Source organism: Pinus tabuliformis, chromosome Q (genome assembly GCF_031772625.1).
Source record: "Pinus tabuliformis cultivar Carrire ecotype Pingquan chromosome Q, CPIR1, whole genome shotgun sequence".
NCBI classification, from domain to species: Eukaryota; Viridiplantae; Streptophyta; class Pinopsida; order Pinales; family Pinaceae; genus Pinus; species Pinus tabuliformis.
Genome location: NC_142296.1, coordinates 1123890276 through 1123898986, shown reverse-complemented (window position 1 = coordinate 1123898986; position 8711 = coordinate 1123890276).

Here is an 8711-nt window from a genome sequence, read left to right as displayed (position 1 = left end):
GCTTTGCAAATTATATTATATTTGAGAAAAGATCCTCGGCCTACATTTGATTCCTTCCCTTTGAAGATTGTGAATACCAAATATTCGCATGCCTTTGAGCTTGATCAAGACCCTTTCTATAAATCTTGTGATGACCATCTTCAAATTGATGAGCCTCAAGAGACCAATACTGATTCTATACTTCTTGTACATACCCCTATACCTTGTAAAATTCTAGATCAATACAAGCCTCTGATTTTACCTCCTATATCCCATGCTTTCCCTAAAAATCATGATCTATATCTACCAAGATTTGATGGTGAACATGACAATATCACTACTGAGAGACATGTATTAAATTTTGAGTCCATTCTTGACCTTTTTGAAGTTGATGAAGAAGATGTCAGTATTAGGCTTTTTGCTCTTTCTTTGCAAGGCAAAGTTAAGAGTTGGTTCAAAACCCTGCTTGATGCGAGCATCTCAGATTTTCAGTAGTTCGTCAAAGTTTTCCTCGACAGGTGGATGATCAGACAAAACCCTTTCTTGATTATAGAAGAGTATAACCAGCTGAAAAGACAGCCAGGGTAGACAGTACAACAATTTTCTGTCAGATTTTCCCAAGTTTATTTTTCGATGCCGATTAATATAGGACCTCCTCTGGGATCTGCTCTCTTGCACTACCCGGGTGCCTTTGATCCGGAAATGGAGTTTCAGCCGAGAGAAAGGAATCTTGTAACACTTGAAGAGATGCAGAACAGTGTAGTAGATGTAGAGGCTCATTTTCTGATCCGAAGGGAAAAGTTGAAGGAAGAAGAGATGAAAAACATAGATCCGGAGGAATCGACATCTCTAGAGGTAAATCTTGACGTTTTGGTAAGTGCAGTGGAAGAGAATATGCAAAGGATCACCCCAAGGAATGAGTATAATGTTCAAGCTCATGGCTCGCTGATTGAAGAAGAACAAGTTGTTGATCCAAAACATCTTCTTTCTTATCCCAGCTGTCATAGATCTGATAATAATTGTTTTATAGATCATCTTGGAGAAGATAGATCTGTTGATATGACATGTATGCTTGATGATGTCTTTTATACTGACGATTTGCCTCAGTTTGATCAGTGTGATGATGATTATGTTCTCCAAATAGAAGCTAATCTTGCAGACAAATCAACAGCTAGTTTGTGGGAGGAAGAAGTTCACTTTCAGCAGCTCGAATACAATGTTCAGCCATCACATATCAGCTATGGAAATGACGAGGAAAGTGTAGCAAATTTTGAAGTAAGTGAAGGATCTTTGCCTTTTTGTTTTGCTTCGTTTCAGTTCATCAGAGACAACATTCATGCAATCAGAAATCAACTATCGACAAGTCTTGATCTGAACCATCTTGAGAGTAATGAAAACCTTGTTCAAGACTTCTCATATCCAGATTTGCAGCCCCCGAATCCCATTGATTTTCAAGTTGTAGATGAAGACTTGGAAGCTGGATCATATGATCAAATGATGCAAGATGATTCCATACCTTTCTGTTTTGAATCATTTCAGTTTTTGAAGGAAAATTTGCATAGTACATTTTCAGTAAAGGATGAGCAGCATGTAGAAAATCATGTAATCTCATCGAAGCCAATAGAAAATGGGTTGCAGCAGTCTTTTCAAGTTTTTCATGATCCAATAGCTGATGTGTTGGATGATGTTTGCAGTCAAAGTCCTTCTCCTATCTGTGAGCTTGACAAAAGTATTGATACAAACTTGATCCGGTAGCTGTTTTCTTTGTCATTTTTAGCAGGAGTCTTGTCACAAAGCTCAAATCAAAGTTTTCATTCATGGTATGAGGAGAAGAAAAGTAATCCATTGGATGAGCTAAGTCCCAGTGTGCATGAACTTCAAGATCCTTATGCAGTGTTTTTGGAGGCAGATAGAGAATCCATAGTATTCAACGGATCTATTCACAAGTTTTCATGGGAGTTGCCTTTCAGTAGTTCTCTCTTGTTGTTCATAAGCAAGCACTTGTGGAGAATTCAAACAACAGCAGGAATACTTACTTGGTTGCATTGGTTGTTTCATTTCACTTGATCAGGTGATGAATGAAACTGTTAGAGTAGGTTTTGATGAATAAGCTTTACTTTGAGCATCATTTCCAGTTTGTCGGTTGTCTTTAAGTATCAAGTCAGTTTTTAGTTGAGTGAGAGTCAGTTTGTTCGTCAAGTTGTCAGTTTTCAGTCATGCATTTCAGCTTGAGTTTTTGACTTCATTGCCCAATGGATAAGGCATTGGTCTGCTCTCCTAAAGATCTTTTGTTCTTGGCACCTCCTAGGAGCTACCATCCCCATTGGAGCCAATGTTAGTGTCAACCTTTGCATCCTTCCTCCAATGATCAAACATGTTCTTACAAAGTGATTTTAAGGTGTCAAGGTCAAATTTTGTCATTTCAGTGAGTGTTCAAGTAAAATTTGGTCACTAGGTATTAGGTCTAGGGTTTGCTTTTACTCCTTTCAAAGTTGTCCAAATGTTAGTCCATGTCACCATTCAGATGAGTGTACCATCATTCCTAGGGTTTTCATCATCATGTCAGGTTCCAATGGGTCATTTTACACCTTGTTCATGCTTCAGTTGTGCCTAGGTAAGGTTCATTTTCCTCTCCTAGGGTTTTGAAGATAATTTCTCTTGGATGGTCAAATCATCAACAAAATTTGTATCATGATGTTCATACATCTTCCCCTATCCTTAATGTACCTTATTAAAACACTTCCAATCACTGATATCCCTCAAATTCCTCATTTTCGCGCAAACCCTAGTTTCTTGCTACAACTTGACAATTTTCTAGGTTAGGCCTGTGTTTTGCCCTTTTGGACCCCGTCCCCTCACTCAATCTTTGAAATTCCAATTTCCCCTACTTCCTAACATCCCTCCCTACTTCCAAAAATTTTCTCAAGAATTTAGAAGCCCTTTATCCCCTTCCTTTCACTTCATTTCGACAAATCCCCTATTCCACACATCGGGATAGGTTTTACTCCAATGATGTTTCTGAGCAAGAAAAATGAATTTGGGAAAACTGAGAAATTTTTTTGTCCAAAATATGCCAAGGAAGAAAAACCTCCTTCTCTTTTTACACAGGTATCATGGTTTTAGAGAAATGTAAAACAATATAGTTGCCTCAGGAGAATTGATGCACCTCTGAAGTGACCTTGGGAAAATCACGATTTCTCTTAGCTTAGTTGGCCAAATGACTTTTTTGATGAGTCAAATGATAATTCGACACAAGGATCTTTCCAATGAGCCATCATGAGCTCAATTTGGAGTTGAGGAAGACCTTCAAAAGTTGACTGCAACAGCACTCTGCCTTGAGGTAGCCTCATTTTGCACATTTTGACCAGTCTTTGGAGATTTGACTTTTGACAGGGAAACTGAACTCCAAATTGAAAAATTCAAGTTGGGTTGGAAATTATACCCAATAATCTTTCCAACGAGCTATCCTGCGCCCAATTTGGACACCGGGAATGTCTCCAAAAGTCATCTATAAAAAGACATAACACAACTGGGTAGTGGCGCGGTGCATTAGTGGTCCGCACCTTTAACACAGAAAAAGTGCGGTCAGGTGCGCTGGAGACATGACCAACGCGTGGGGGACTACAGGTAATACTATGAGAAAGTGCGGAACTAGAAATTTTTGGAGAAAAACAGGCTTTTCTGCCCAATGCGCCGTGCCACCTGGCGCTCGCTTTTGATGAGGACCTCCATTTGAGGAAAACTCAGCATTTTTGGATTTTTCATGGAAAAATATGCATTCTCACAAATGGCCAAGAAATTTTGACAGCCTTTTAGCTTCCAAAAAGGTCAAAAACACCTCAAAAATGACCTTTATGCCCCTTTTTTGACACACAGGAAGCAGTGTTGGGAGAACTCAGTTTTGGAGGGGCAAATGGAGGCCAAATTCAAAAATTCCACTTGTGCTGGAAAGTAGATAGGAAGACCTTTCCAGCAAGCCCACTTGGAGAAAATTTGGACACAAAGAAGGCCTCCAAAATCAGCTGCAAAAAGGCGCTACAAATAGGGAAATCAACGCGCCGCATTGGAGGAATTTTGCTCATTTTTTGCCAAAAACTTCGTTTTTTGCCTAGTTTCTTCACAGTTTGACTTTTCTCCTTCTAATTGTCAAACTCATGATGTAATTTAATGTGACATGATGGATTTTGATGTAATTATGATAAATTTTCACTCATAGAGGTAAATTCATCCATGAAAAGGTAGTTTGCAACTGAATGAATCAGTTCCCTAGTTTTTAGAGGCAAGCTGTTCCACTCCCTACTTTTTAGTTCTCAGTTTAGAATTTGTTGGAACGGCTCCTAAACTTATGAGCTAGACCCCTAGAGGCTAGGATGAGTTTTCGGTTGCCTATATCTTGTAATTTTTCAGTCATTAGCAAGGGTTTGACTTTTGAGAAAGCTTGGAGCTTCATTGTATACTCATCTCACCAGTTTTGGCTAAGGAATAGACCAGGGTTTGCAGCACTTTATGGGATTCATGTGGCATCTTGCTTTGGTATTGTGTTTCCTTCTGTAAATTTTAAGTTTATATGTGTTTTATGTATGCCATTATCTCTCTTGCTTCTTTTTAACTAAAACAAATAAGGATAAAGGTAGAATCCATTGAAATTGTAGTGCTCTACCTAGGGTTTGCTTAGTTATTGATGTTTTCAACTGTTTGAAGAGGATTCTTGAGGTTTTCATGCCCTTTTCAACTCCTCATATATCCAAAACCTCTCCATATCACTCAATTTGAAGTACCAAATCACTTGCCTACCTTGCCTCATAGAGATCTCTGCAAAACTGAGCCTCATTCCCCAGGCCCAAATCTGCCTTTCACATTTGAGCCAACAAAACATCATCAAATTCAATCAAACACCTTTGTACACATACCTAGCCTAAAATCAGTCATTACATCAGTCATCTCAAGCTTTCATTGGCCATCTTTCCTAAGATTGACAAGGAGAGAGCCCTCTCCCAACCTGGTAGGGCTAGCTACCAGATTAAGCGTGGTTTGATGTTACCCTAGATCCTACCTTTCTCAGCCTGAGGTAGATTTAGGCCCTAACATAGTGCGACCATACTGGGGAGACGAAAAGTTTTTTGTTTTGCTTTATAGACTACAGACGAAGCCTAAAGTTAGCCAGGTAGCCTACGAAATGCTCTTGCTTTGCATTAGCGAAAGTAGATGAATGTTTCTTCAGTCAATCTCTGGTCTAGTTTATGAACTGAACATCTGGTTTCCTCAGTTAAATGTAATCAAGTTCAGATCTGATTGTTGATGGTGGACAACGATCAGACACTGCAAGGCTGAAATCATTCACCTGGCGACTCTAAATTAGTTTCGAGATTAGATCCAAGGACTCCACCGGACGATGAACCTGACCAACAAAAACATGAAAGGACAATATGGAAAGCTCAGTATTCAAGTTGGAATTTCATCCAAGAAATTTTGTTCTTTGTCATAAATTATTTCTTCTCTTTTCCCGAGAATGTCAAGAAGGCTATGCAAAATATATTGTATTTGAAAAAAGATCCTTGGCCTGCATTTGATTCCTTCCCTTGAAGATTGTTAATACCAAATATTTGCATGCCTTTGAGCTTGATCAAGACCCTTTTTCTAAATCTTGTGATGACCGTCTTCAAACTGATGAGCCTCAAGAGACCAAGCCTAATTCTATACTTTCTGTACATACCCCTATACCTTGTAAAATTCCAGATCGATACAAGCCTATGATTTTACCTCCTATATCCCATGCTTTCCCTAAAAATCATGATCTATATCTACCAAGATTTGAAGGTGAACACGACAATATCACTACTGAGAGACATGTATTGAATTTTGAGTCCTTTCTTGACCTTTTTGAAGTTGATGAAGAAGATGTCAGTATTAGGATTTTTACTCTTTCTTTGCAAGGAAAAGTCAAGAGTTGGTTCAAAACCCTGCCTGATGCGAGCATCTCAAATTTTCAGTAGTTCGTCAAATTTTTCCTCGACGGGTGGATGATCAGACAAAACCCTTTCTTAATTATAGAAGAGTATAACTAGTTGAAAAGACAGCCAGGGGAGACAGTACAACAATTTTCTACCAGATTTAACCAAGTTTATTTTTTGATGCTAGTTAATATAATACCTCCTCTAGGATCCGCTCTCTTGCACTACCCGAGTGCCTTTGATCCAGAAATGGAGTTTCAACTGAGAGAAAGTATTCTTGTAACATTTGAAGAGATGCAGAACAGTGTAGTAGATGTAGAGGCTCATTTGCTGATCCGAAGGGCAAAGTTGAAGGAAGAAGAGATGAAAAACATAGATCCGGAGGAATGGACATCTCTAGAGGTAAAGGTTGACGTTTTGGTAAGTGCAATGCAAGAGATGATGCAAAGGATCACCCCAAGGAATGAGTATAATGTTCAAGCCCATGGCTCGCTGATTGAAGAAGAACAAGTTTTTTTTTCCGAAGAAAAAAGCGAAACTTTTTATTAAGCATATAAAAAGTTTACATTCTGTTCAGACCTGATGGCTCACATGATTGCTGTTTTGATCTTCTTGTAAGCAAGATAAACAAAAATCTCAGTCCTTTTTCGACTGATTGAGGATGTTAAGATATGTCCTGATACTGCTGAAAATAAAAACTGTCTAGACTTCCTCCCTTCAGGAGGTTTAAGTACAAATTATACTATGCATACTCTGGGGTCTCCTTCAGAGAAGGAAAACAACTCCTTACAAGACTGTAAGTAAACCTTTGAGACAGCTGAAAATGTACAAAAAGTTTTTGAGTTTTCTGTTTGTAGTGCTCAAGAGAAAATTTACAAATATATAGAGAAAGCTGTAACAGAAAATCATTGTGCCCATGAAACTGCAGACAAAAAGAAAAACAACAAGTTGCTGATCCAAAACATCTTCTTCCTTATCCCAGTTGTCATAGATATGATAATGATTGTTTTATAGATCATCTTGGAGAAGAGAGATCTGTTGATATGACATGTATGCTTGATGATGTCTTTTATACTGACGATTTTCCTCAGTTTGATCAGTATGATGATGATTATGTTCTCCAAACAAAAGCTAATCTTGAAGACAAATCAATAGCTAGTTTGTGGGAGGAAGAAGTTCACTTTCAGGAGCTCGAATACAATGTTCAGCCATCACATATCAGCTATGGAAATGATGAGGAAAGTGTAGCATATTTTGAAGTAAGTGAAGGATCTTTTCCTTTTTTTTGCTTCATTTCAGTTCATCAGAGACAAAATTCATGCAATTAGAAATCAATTGTCGACAAGTCTTGATCTGAACCATCTTGAGAGCAATGAAAACATTGTTCAAGACTTCTCATATCCAGATTTTCAGCCCCCAAATCCCATTGATTTTCAAGTTGCAGATGAAGACTTGGAAGTTGGATCATATGATCAAATGATGCAAGATGATTCCATACCTTTCTGTTTTGAATCATTTCAGTTTTTGAAGGAAAATTTGCATAGTACATTTTCAGTAAGGGATGAGCAGCTTGTATAAAATCATGTAATCTCATCGGAGCCAATAAAAAATGGGTTGCAGTAGTCTTTTCAAGTTTTTCACGATCCAATAGCTAATGTGTTGGATGATGTTTGTAGTCAAAGTCCTTCTCCTATCTGTGAGCTTGACAAAAGTATTGATACAAACTTGATCATGCAGCCGGTTTCTTTGTCATTTTCAGCAGGAGTCTCGTCACAAAGCTTAGATCAAAGTTTGCGTTCATGGTATGAGGAGAAGAAAAGTAATCCATTGGATGAGCTAAATCCCAGTGTGCATGAACTTCAAGATCCTTATGCAGTGTTTTTGGAGGCAGATAGAGAATCCATAGTATTCAATGGATCTATTCACAAGTTTTCATGGGAGTTGTCTTTCAGTAGTTCTCTCTTGTTGTTCATAAGCTAGCACTTGCGGAGAATTCAAACAACAACATGAATACTTACTTGGTTGCATTGGTTGTTTCATTTCACTTGATCAGGTGATGAATGAAACTGTTAGAGTAGGTTTTGATGAATAAGATTTACTTTGAGCATCATTTCCAGTTTTTCAGGTGTGTTTAAGTATCGAGTTAGTTTTTAGTTGAGTGAGAGTCAGTTTGTGTCGTCAAGTCATCAGTTTTCAATCATGCATTTCAACTTGAGTTTTTTACTTCATTGCCCAATGGATAAGGCATTGGTCTGCTCTCCTAAAGATCTACCATTCTTGGCACCTCCAAGGAGCTACCATCCCCATTGGAGCCAATGTTAGTGTCGGTCTTTGCAGCCTTCCTCCAGTGATCAAACATGCTCTTACAAAGTGATTTTAAGTTGTCAAGGTCAAATTTTGTTATTTCAGTGAGTGTTCAAGTAAAATTTGGTCACTAGGTATTAGGTCTAGGGTTTGCTTTTACTCATTTCAAAGTTGTCCAAATGTCAGTCCATGTCACCATTCAAATGAGTGTACCATCATTCAGATGGTTTTCATCATCATGTCAGGTTCCAATGGGTCATTTTACACCTTGTTCATGCTTCAATTGTGCCTAGGTAAGGTTCATTTTCCTCTCCTAGGGTTTTGAAGGTAATTTCTCTTGGATGGTCAAATCACCAAAAAAACTTATATCCTAATGTTCATACACCTTCTCCTCTCCTTAATGTACCTTATTAAAACACTTCCCATCACTGATATCCCTCAAATTCCTCATTTTTGTTCAAACCTTAGTTTCTTGCT